Raw genomic sequence first — 12,797 nt, 5'->3', positions numbered from 1 at the left:
TATTTCATCCGTAGAAGATTAATAAATTAAATATTTTATTAAAAAAACAACAGATTTCCCATAAGCAGAGGTAAGGTTTCTGATGCTCATATTTTTATATTTAAAAGTGTTATAAGTGTTATAATAAACTTCTGGTGTGGATAGCGGCACTGCGCCCCGAAAGTTGCAGGCATGCACCGAGTACCACCAAATACGGAATCACATCTTGATGGATTCTTTTGTATGGATATCAACGAAGTATATAAGTAATAACCAAATAATCCTAAAAACTTAGAAAAATTAGAGATACTTGATCTCACTTCATATTTGAATTCTCTTCCATCAATCGCACATAATAATATAATACATATGCTTGCGTTCATACGAGTACATAATGACATATATATTTAATGTCATACGTAGTGAAAGTCACCGGACCGCTCCTCTAATTTGCCGGATCGCTTTGATTGTACTTTAATTTGCTCAATGCAAAAATCTATAAATGTATTATCATTATTATATTTCGTGTTTTTTGTTCATAAACGTACTTAATTAATACGTTTGATGGGTATAAGCCTCCCCACGTCATCTTAGACCTTCTTTTTTTCCGTACATAAAAATGCTCCACTAGGATGAGTAATGACTATGTCCTTCATTGTTGGATATAACCTCTATAAAACGGAAAGTAAACAATAATTTTTGTTTTAATAATCGCAGCATATTTGGATCCAGAATTACCGAAAAGCTTCGATTAAAGTGTCCTTGTCAGTAGAATGTGCGGCTGTTGAGCATGGTAATTTTTTGTATAGCTTTTTTAATGGGTTTTTAATTGGTGCGGTATTGTGTTTGATATATTGTTTCCCGCGGCACAGTGGTGCGAGAGCGGAAAAAAGTCTTTTTAAGAAGTTACATATATTTATCCTTTTAAATTTTATGTTTAAGTACTCTTATATAACCCGAGCGTATGATTTAAAAGTATTTTTCAACATATATATTGTATGTTCTGATTTACAAGCCCTCAAAGTTGAAAAATAATTTTACTCAAATCGCGAAACGTATTTTCAACAAATTTTGAGATGTTTTTTTCCGAAGTTCCTTTAAATAAATTCTCTAGCTTCTTAAATAATTTAATTGGTCTATTTTCGATTATCTAAAATAAAAAAAAATGATTATTTATAAAAGATACCTTCTATAAGTAGTCTGAAGCTTTTTTTTAAACTTTTTGATTTCAAAAAAAACTCCAAAAGACTCCAAGAAAGTAAGTATGCCAGCATATGCTCCATGCATTTATGTAAAAGCACAGAAAAAATCAGCTGTAGATACGTGCAGATGTGGAAGTTATGATCAAAAATGTTTCACTGAATCAGATTTCAAAAAAACTCCGTTTTGACGGTGGTGTTTACCAAAAAGTTTGATTTCTTCGTTATTAATTGTCAGAATGAACTGGTTAAGCCCATTATTTTAAGAAAAAATGTCAAACTTTATTTTAAAAATAAAACAAAATTAATACATTGACACAGGTCTGAGAATTTCGATTTTTGCGAAACCATTTATTTCTGCCCGGAAAATTTTTTCAACTTTGAACTCAATTTTCTTGGAAAGAACACACGAAAAAAAAAGGATTAGGGATAATCCTTTATTTTTTTAGTTTTTTGCTAAAAGTAGGCCAGGTAGAAATAAAAAAGGTGTTATTTTTAAAGTTTTATTGCTTTGTTTTTGTTGTGTATTGCGTAATTTTGTATTACCTGTTAGAATAAAATCTCTTACTTAAATCTATATATATAAAGGATTAAATTAAAAAAAAGTCAGTATTGAGTTATTGACCATTTGTGCAAGGTGTTTAAGAAAAATGTTTACTCTGATCAATCAATAAGTGAAAGTGAAGTGAAATATAATAACAAATATACATATAGTGAATAGTGAATTCAATACATTAAAATGCATTCAATCGAAATTCCTTATTCGGTGTTGTGTAGTGAACTTATCACTAATGGACATGATGTTCAAAATCTTCTACCATATTTTAAAAGGGAATACCCCAACTTAATTTCTGAGCAAATAGAAACTGTGCTGTCAAAATTAAATAAACGTTTTGTGCCTCATTTTTTGAGTCGATGGAACGCAGTTCATAGAAAAAAAAGTCATTTTGAAAAAAAATACACTCATTGGCTCGAAGGAGTTTTCGAAGTAGAACTAACCCAAAGTGTATTGGCTGAAACGTCAACTAATATGGGAAGACCACGAAAGAGTTTTGACGAATGCTGTGATCGAGCTAAAAGGTATAAGAGGGACGAAATTAGAAATATATTTCCTCAAGAAGAGATAAACTATGCAGCAACATCAGAGAGCTTTTCCTGCTCACAATTTGATCCGGATAAGGCTCTTGCATTATTTATACAAGCAGAATTGTCGAAACGCCAATATGAAGTATTAAGACATGCCCTAAAAGATGAAGGACATGATGTTTTTCCACCTTATATTAAATTACTGGAAGCAAAAAAAAAGTGCTATCCTTTAGATATAAGCATTACGGAAAGCTCAGCAAGTGTGCCACTACAAAAATTGTTAGACCACACTGCAACAAGGTTATTAGAAGGAAAGACATCAGAGGAGATATCCAGAATTGAAGGACAGTCTTTAACATTGTACACTAAATAGGGATGTGATGGTGCCTCTGGACAACCACAATACAGTCAAACATTTGACAATGAAGAAACTTCGGACGCTAATATGTTTATGACATCTTTGGTACCAATGCAAATGGCTATGGAGGATAACAGGGATATTATTGTGTGGAACAACGATCGACCATCCTCTACAAGATACTGCAGAGCCATCCAATTTTCTTTTGTTAAAGAAACTGCAGAAATCATACGAAACGAGAAACAAAGAATAGATACGGAAATCAGTAATTTAACTCAGACGATAATTCAAATAGGCGAACGTCAGTTTACAATCAAACACGAACTCATGTTCACAATGCTGGACGGGAAGACAGCTCAATCTATAACAGAAACTCCTGCAGCTTCTTCCTGTTTAATATGTAATAATATTTTGTTCAAAATAAAAAGTTAAGATTTTACTAAAAAAAAAACTTTTATTTAAATATAACATCAAAAGCCTCAAATTTTAGAAAAATGTCAATAACTTTTTTTCTAATAATTTTTTCTTGACCAAATATATATAAGACTAATCTTAACATGTATGCCAAATTTTATTTAAATCCGTTGAACCGTTCAGATTTTACAGACTTTTTTCCGCTCTCCCATACAAACCGAACCACTGTGCGGCGCCGCATGCGGAAGTAATGATCATGAAGGGTTGGTTAGTGATGTTGAGGATCGTAAATGTTTTCTTGGATTATAATAGAAGTGAGGAACAGGCGGCGGCGGGGTATGTTAGGGTAGTTTATCTGTCGGTGTTGATGATGTAAATACAATAATTAATACAAATATGTGTTTGGTGTTTGGGGGAGTGTGAGGGATGATGAGGGATTTACCGTTGGATTGGGAAGAGTTTAAGGAAGATGTGTGTGAAGTAGTTTTGGATATTTGGAGAATTTGCGGTGAATGCATCGTGATGATTGTGGGGGGTGTGTATAATGTGTTTGGTGGTGGTTGCTACCTTCGGTCGGTCGCGTCGTCGTGGTGGTCGCCGTCATGGTCGTGGCCGTCTTTTTTGTATGTAGTTGCGAAGGATAGGATAAGAATGTATTTTAGAAAAAAAATAATAATTGTCAATAAATCAATTTTTTAGAATGAAGTGATCCGATGTATTGGATTTGTTTGTTTAATTTTCTGGCATAAACTATAGACAAAGAACAATTAATATTTTATAACTCTATCCCTAACCACTCGCTGAACCTGGAATAATAAAAGCATTGCGTTGCGTACCTAGCCTAGCTCTCGTTTCAAATGAAATCAACACGATTAGATTTGTTCTAATGTTTTTTTAAAAGAAAAAAAATGAATTCCGTAACGGGCCAAATTGTTATTAAATTTAAATTGATATCTGAAGACAAACGATTTTTTAGGATGAAGCGATCCGATGTATTGGATTTGAAGAGAAGTAATACAAAATTCTACAACATTAAGAATAATGATTATGTTGATATTAAATGCCTGTGTTTGCATTTGTCAAATGGACAATAGATGGGAATATGTATTTATATGGCGTGAGCTTATACATAAATGGGTGTTTCTGTTCATAATTTTTCTTTTGGTGTATGGAAGATTTTTAAAAAAGGATTGGTTAGTTAAACTGTGAATTTTGTAGTGATCAGTAGAAAAATGAAATAAGAATCCAAAATAGGTTGAATAAATTTGGTATGGTTAAACCATTAAAAAGTATAAACGATCTTCAATCCATTACCTACTTGATAAAAAATGGAAAGAAAACTCTTACGAAACACGGTCCAAAAATTCTTTTGGAAATGGTGAGTTTTAAGGTATTTTTACCTTTTTTCACTTTCAGGTAGGTAATCAGGGTATTTTTTGAAGGTTTCTGAAGCATCAATTCCAGGAGGGCAAACAAAACTTGAATTCCTCCCACCCGTTGAAGAAAAAGTAAATTATAGAAAATTTGTTTTAAAAAACAAAGAAAATATAGATAATTTTGTTTTTATTCAATAGCGTTATATGAGGTAGTTTCATCCACTGAAACAAAAGTAAAGTGGTTCAACCTGAAGGCCAACGAAATAGAGTTTAGGATTAGTCCTATCCAGAGCCGACAACATGGGTAAGAATTGCAGTTGAAGAGGCACTTAAATTTGCATTTCAAGGTGAGGGGGCCATGGACAATGTTGGAGTGACGTTTAATTGAAAAGGATTTTCCAAGGAGAGTGGAAGTGGTTGGGTGTATTTTAAGAACGCATCAGAATTTAAAATCGAGGATTTATGGGAAATGATGCCTAAAATATTTCACAGTAACTCGGAAGGATTCTGCACAGCTACTTTCGAATTAACGTTTACTTCCATAAAACTACCTTCAGGTAGAGGGAATACCCGCAAATCTCATTCCAATTCATATGGGGAAGAATGCCTTAAAAAACGTGGAATCATATCCATCAAAAACAAGGACAACTTGTGTTTTCCCCGAGCCTTAGCAACAAGAACGGAAATATTGGTTAATAATGCCAATTTCATTGTACCATTAGTTGGCTGAAGTATAAAAGAAGGATTTCAGAGATATCTAGCCGATTATATAATTAAGGTTTATGAATATGCAACAAAAGGAAGGACAGTGGGGATAGCAACAGATGAACCAAAAAGAATTAATTAACTTCACTACAAAAATCATTTTAATGTAATAATTTTATTATCTGCTGCATTCTGTTGTTCCAACTATTGCGAGACATGCCATAAGCCGTATGATAATAGAAAAGCACACAGATGTATTAAATCTTGTCCACAATGCCACAAAAAAACTGGTAATGAGATTCTCTGTAATCGAAATTTTCGAGGTAAAATATGTTTCGACTACCACAAATCTTCAGGACAACAATCTATGTGTGATAAAGTCAAAAGATGTCTAAATTGCCTGAAAACTACTGAAAAAAGTGATCATGTGTGCGGTGAATATTTTTGTCATACATGCAAGATATAATATGTCCCGCAAAATCACTAATGCTATATGATACCAAATACAAGAAAACCAAATTTCCACAAATGTTCTTACATTTCTTATGATTTTGAGAGCTGCGAAGAAAAAGAATCAGATTTCTCTCCATTCAAATTACATAAGCCTAATTTGTGTCTTCCAGAAAAGATGTAATTTATGTATTGCCATATATAATCTGCATTTCTACCAGCAGTGTAGTTAAAGAAATAAAGAAACAGTTGTTGCCGGAGTCAAAGTTGATATATTTTGCGAGGAAACTAAACAAATATTTGAAATTTTTGGGTGTTATTATCATGGTCATCGTGAATGTCAAAAGTATAATAGGAATGAACCTCTCACTGTTAATAAATTTGATACTTTAAATCGAAGGTTTGAAAGGACGTTAGCAAAAACAGCTCGTTTAAAGTCATTGAAGTATGATGACATCGAAGAATGGGAATGCCATTTCAAAAATAAGTTATCTCTGTTTAAGGACACGGACCTTGAATTTTTAAGAACACATAATCTCGTTAAAAAATCTCCGCTCGATCCTCGTGAAGCTTTTTATGTCGGACGAACTGATAACACATCTAGCTACTATCAATGTACGGAAGGAGAACAAATAAAATATATTTATTTATTTGTTCCTTATATCCTTGGGTTTGTAAATATGGAAAATTTCCCATTGGACACCCAAAAATACACACAGATTCTTTCGAATGTTCATATTTAAAACTTGAACAAAACAGTAGTTTAATCAAGTGCAAAATACTACCTCCGAATCAACTATTTCATCCTGTTCTTTCTATCAAACAAATAACTGATGTTAACCTTGTGCAGTTCTTGCAGCGATAAAGTGTGTAGTGATGATATCTTACAATTTTCAAAATATGGGAATATGATATTATACAGTATGATAAAAATACAAATTTAAGAGGCTTATTTGACGCTATGATAGATACATTTTCAAAAATTAAACAAGAAGCGTCGGGGTGGCCTGCGGCCTGCAGCTTGTATAACGGAAGAAGATAAGCCTAACTACATTACTAATTTAATCAAAATTGAAAATATCGAGCTTGATTATTCCGAAATAATGAAATAATAAAATGAAGGTAAAAGCTTTTCGGCAAAACTTATTCTTAATTCATTTTGGAGTAAATTTGATCAAAGAGAAAACCAACCCCAAAAATCCATTATAAATAATTCTGCTGAATTGTATGAATTAATCGGCCCTATCGAGGTAATCGAGCGGAATTCTCTCCGATTTCCTCCGAATCGGAGACATTTTGCTTCAAGGTGGTTGTCCCATCAGCTGATCGGACATTCTCTCCGACAAAATTCAACGCATGCAATTTGCATGCGATGCTTTGCGATGAAGTACTTGTTTTGTTTTATTCTTGACAGATACAAACAAACAATTTTCCGAAGTCCTCCGACAAGTTCTTGTTGCGGAAAGTGTTTTCTTTTTTTAAAATATAGTTTTAAGAACCAAACAAACACCATGAAGGCTTGTGATATTTTTGTTTTCAAATATATAAATTTATTTTCAATAAATGTTTATGCATCAAAGTTGAGTTGAATTATTTCATTTCAAATTGTAGCTACTTGGCTTCGAAGCAAATTAGTCTGAATTTCATGAATTTCTTTTTCCGTATTGTTTAAATCTTCATGCTCGAAAATTTCATAACTTGAATTAAAATGTAAACATATGTTGTGTAAAGCGCAACAAACGTTAACGATTTGTGCAGATTTCAAAGGTGCAAAGTGCAACTGTCTTGCACCTAACAAGCAACGAAATCTGCTTTTCGATAATCCTATTGAACGTTCAACTGAATTACTAGCTCTTCTGTGACATATATTAAAACGGCTCTCTGCGCTTTGCGGTGTAGGAGTCCTGAATGGTGTCATAAGCCAGGGCTCCAATGAATATCCTGAATCGCCTACAAAAAGAAACAAATTCAGATGGTCTGTATCGTTGTAAAAAAAATGTTTAACCAGCAACCAGCTATTTCTTGTACTTAAATGATTTCTTGAGAAATAACATCGTTCAAGACTCAAAGAAAAAACATGAGAGTCGTGGTTTGCTCCCTGGTAGTTAGCATTAACGGCTCTTATTCGACTGGCCAACTGAACATTGAAAATCTTTTCCAAAACCATGTTAGTAGTTTCCCTCGGCAAAAAATCTGAGGCAAGCTTCTAATTTATGTTCCGGAGTGACACATCAGACCGATGATTTGTTTTGTATTTGTGTTGAATCTGCTCCAAAACAAAAGCAAACGCATTTTTATTCAGGCGAAAGTTTTTCTTGAATCTGGAAGAGAATCTTAGAATTATTAGAAGATACGAATTAGATTAGAAAATAAGTTTACTTACGCCGCGTCAGATAGTTTACTTATATACATACATAGCTTTCATTTCGCAATGTTCTCCTATTTTCTCTATTTTGCGCCCTAATCTCATTTGATTCAGCGTCCAAAAATAAACCAACACTATCCGTTGCTTATTATTATTGCTTGTATTGCTTGTAAATAAATAAAACTTATGTTTCAACAGTTTTTTTTTCAAATTATTCTTTTTCTTTGACTCTTCAAATGGGAACAAGTTCCGCTCCGACGGTTACCTCGATAGGGCCGAATAACAAATCCTTCCGTGAACGTCTGTTCAATATTTGCTGTGAATGAAACAAATTTGATATTGAACAATCAATACAAAAAAAATCTGCTTAGCTACTGAACACAGCTGAAATGAAACCAGAGAGAAAAAACTAAACGAGAGAACCAACTTCGACGGTTGCTCTCTTTTTGCCAACAAGCTGCGATTTGCACATAAACTTGCATATGTATTAACTCCATGTAAAAAAAATGTGAGGAACGAATACTTATGCAAGAAGATGTGCATACTCCCCACATTAAAAGAAAAATGGCGGATGCAGTCAGCTGTTCAGAGGTGTTGAAAGAAGCTGTGACTGCTGCACCACCACGTTGAAGCACCATCTCTATTCCCAGCATCACTAGCCGCTGTTTCAACAATCTTCCACACTTGATTCTTAAATCGTTTTGGCATTTTGTTTCTTATTTTATATACACAATGAAAAAATTTGTGTTTTCCTTATTTTATTACATTCAATTATAATTAAATAATGGGTTGAAATAAAATATAAGAGAAATTGTTTTGTTTTCTAATTCTAATTCCACGAGAAATGTCAAATGTCTGAAGTTTTTTCTCTCAAATTTCCTCGTCTCCGTCCCTTTGAAACCACTTACTCTAATTTTTTTTAGCGTGTTGAATTCGTATCGGTGTATACGTGTTTTCACCTCGAAGAGCAGAGAGAATTGAGACATTTGAAATTTCTTTCTCTCTCTGGTTTTTACAAATTAATTCTAGCAAACAATTTTCGTTTGTCAATAAATTACGGTAAACGTTATAATTGTAGATCGTAGTGAATTTGTTTTCCTTTTCTCTTTCTTTGAGTAACAGAAATAACAAATTGACGGTCTTTTTATTAAGTCTTTACTTAAATCACTAAGTTTCAGAATTTTGGAAATGTCATGAGTAATGTAATGAAAATAAACAACGAGTACACACAAATAAAATAGGAATGGATAAAAGAGATGAGTAAATAAAAATGTTTTTAATGTTCCTGCGTTGTTTTATTTTCATGATCCATGTTTACATTCTGTAATTCTCATGCATAATTATTCGTTGCCCACATTTTTTTTATATGGAGTTAATACATATGCAAGTTTATGTGCAAATCGCATCTTGTTGGCAAAAAGAGAGCAACCGTCGGATTTGGTTCTCTCGTTTAGTTTTTTTTCTCTGGATATGACTGACGATGACGAACTAGAATGCTTCGGTGAAGGATGTTTCATAACAGAAAATGTAAGCGGGGGACCTGAGAATTATGCCTACAAAGTCTTAAGCAGAAAGAAAAACCTAATCGAGAGAGTAAAATTTCCTCGTCTCCGTCCCTTTGAAACCTTTTACACTCATTTTTTATAGGGTGTTGAATTCGTATCGGTGTATACACGTTTTCACCTCCAGAGCAGAGAGAGAGAAAAAACTTCAAAACTTTAGTTGAGGGATTGAGACATTTGACTTTTCTTTCTCTCTCTGATTTTCACAAATTCATTCTATAGTCTGTCCGATAAAATTGGCAGTACAGGCCTTATGGGAGAGCTTTTTAAAAATCAGTGGCGCGCTATTTTCTACACCATACCCAATTGAAGGAAACTCCTTTAAAAAGTTTAATAAAACACCCATGAATTTTCGATGGCATCCAACGTAGATCCCACAACGACCTACCTGGCACACACTTGAGCATGCACTGATTTTGATAAATGTGCTGCTTTTCAACCCTCATTAAATCACACACATTCAGAGTTGCCTTTTTCAATTTCTTAACTCATTTCGTATTTTTTTCTTACATTTTCGATGGGTTTCTGTTGAGGAGCTTTTGCTTTGAGAGCTTTTTTAAAAGTTCTTAACGATGAGTGTTATCGTGTTGTGTTTTGACTTTTGTATTTCTTTTAAAGTTCTGGAAATCAGTTAAAATGCAGTTATAAAAATCAAAGCCATTTTATTTGAGGAAGTATATTATTTGCGTAGATTCTTGTGCCGGGCGGTAGGTTTGTTCATTTTGCGAGTTATTTTTGTGCATTATTGTAATAATTTAGTTGTGCTGTTGTTGTTCTATTGTTGTGTGGTTTGTTTTTTAGTGTTGTGCCTTTGTTGTTTTGTTTGTATATTATCTTTATGATTTTGTGGTGTTGTTTGTATTTTATTGTTGTGTTTTTGTTGTGTTGTGCAAATTAAAAATGGCTTCAACATCAACAGGCTCAAAGGACTTGAGTGCCAACAAAAAAAAAGATATAGTTGAGGCGACAAAAGCTATTTGTAAGAACCTGCAAAGCAAAACCGAGGCTGTAAAGCAGGTTGTTGATATTTTTTCTGTATCTGAACGAACAGTATACAGACTTCTGAAGGAAAACAGCACCAAAGGCCACAACTCACCACCAAAAAAGAAAAACCAATCTGGTCGCAAAATTAAAATTTGATGATTTTGATAAATGTGCAATTAGACAAATAGTTCACCAATTTTTTTCAAATAATGAATTACCGACGCTTGACAAAATCCTGAATGAGGTAAAACTTAATGTCAACATCAACAAAATCAGCAGGTCTTACTTGCACACGATTTTGACAAAAAATCTTGGCTTTAAGTTTGCCAGTCGCCAGCGAAAAAATGTATTATTAGAAAGAAATGACATTATCGCCTAGAGAAGGCGATACTTGCGTGAAATAAAAAAACTTAGGGAACAAAACCGCAAAATATATTACACTGATGAAACTTGGCTAAACGAAGGGCACACAAAAGAAAAAGTTTGGCAAGATCCGTCCATATTAACACCTCGGCAAGCTTTCACGGAAGGTTCATCAACAGGTTTGCGTGCACCATCGGGAAAAGGGAAGAGGCTTATAATAACGCACATAGGAAGCTCCACAGGTTTCGTAGATGGCGGACTCCTATGTTTCGTTTCTGGAAGCAGTGGTGATTATCACGAAGATATGAACGCCGACGTTTATGAAAAGTGGTTTAAGGAAACACTTACGTGCCTGGATCCCAACTCAGTTATTGTCCTGGATAACGCATCATATCATTCACGAAAGAAAAACAAAGCTCCAACTACAGCAACAAAAAAAAAACGACATAAAGATTTGGCTCCGGTCAAACGATATTTCTTTCGAGGATGATATGGTGAAGGCAGAGTTGTTGAGCATTGTTAAGCACCATAAAACCAGGTATGAAACATACGTCGTTGACGATATGACCCAAGCTGCAGGACACGAAGTGCTTCGCTTGCCTCCTTACCACTGTTAGCTGAATCCAATAGAATTTTTTTGGGCTCAAGTAAAAGGATTCGTGGCAAGTCGAAACAAGTCGTTTAAGATGACAGAACTAAAAGGCCTTTTCGAAAGTGCAATACAAAACGTGGACGCTGAAAAATGGCATTGGTGTGTCCAACACGTTGAGCAGGTGGTTGAGCCAAAAATGTGGGAAATGGACGTTTTTTCGGAAGATGCTGTGGAAAGCTTCATCATAAATTTAGATGAAGAGAGCAGCAGCAGTAACTACTCTTCGGATTAAAATGTATATATTTATATGTAAATATTATAAAACATGAATTGTTATTTATTTTTGTTATGCTTGTTTATTTTATTTTTTTGTTATCTTAATATTTATGAATACATTTTTTTTTGTTTGTTTTTTATCAAAAAGGGATTAGGCCTACAGGGGGTACCCTTCAAAAACGCGCCATTTATCTTACCTCTTGGTGGTGTGGAAAACGATAATTTTTATTTCATTTTCATATATAATTATGAACAAAATGAAATTTCAATGTAAAAAATAAGAATGGTAACCCTGCAGTTATTTTTTTTAGCTTTTTCAAATTCAAAATGCGCATTACGGCAACCCTGTAAGAGCTTTTTTGAGAAAGGTACTTATGCGTAGGAAAAGAGTGCGAACGAGATGCAGATATCCCTATCTTCCCTGTACTGCCAATTTTTATCGGACAGACTATAGCAAACAATTTTCGTTGGTCAATAAATTACGGTAAACGTTACAACGGTAGATCGTGGTGAATTTGTTTTTCCCTTCTCTTTCTCTGAGTTGGAGATAGATGGCATTAACAACCAAAACAAGAAAAGATGTGTTCAGAAAGAGTGTAACAAGGTTAAGGTTATTTATTTGTATATAATTCATTCTAGCAAACAATTTTCTTTGGTCAATAAATTACGGTAACCGTTATAACGGTAAATCGTGGTGAATTTGTTTTTCTCTTTCTCTGAGTTGGAGATAGATGGCATTAACAACCAAAACAAGAAAAGATGTGTTCAGAAAGACTGTAACAAGGTTAAGGTTATTAAGACTAGACTTTATTTGTATATATGAAATGTATGTAGCGTAACATTTATTTGTCATGAATTAGCTTCTAACCAATTCACAAATCTTATGCAATTAAAATTGGCAACAGAAGTAACAAGTTGATGGTCATTTTATTTAGTCTCTTCTTAAATCACTTATTTTCAGAAATTTGCAAATGTCGTGAGTTATGTAAAGAAAATAAACAATGAGTACACACAAATAAAATAGGAATGTAAAAAAGAGATGAGTGTTATTTTCATGATCCATGTTTACATTCTGTAACTCTCGTTTT

Source organism: Eupeodes corollae, chromosome 1 (assembly GCF_945859685.1).
Source record: "Eupeodes corollae chromosome 1, idEupCoro1.1, whole genome shotgun sequence".
Lineage (NCBI taxonomy): Eukaryota > Metazoa > Arthropoda > Insecta > Diptera > Syrphidae > Eupeodes > Eupeodes corollae.
This window is presented reverse-complemented; position numbering follows the sequence as displayed.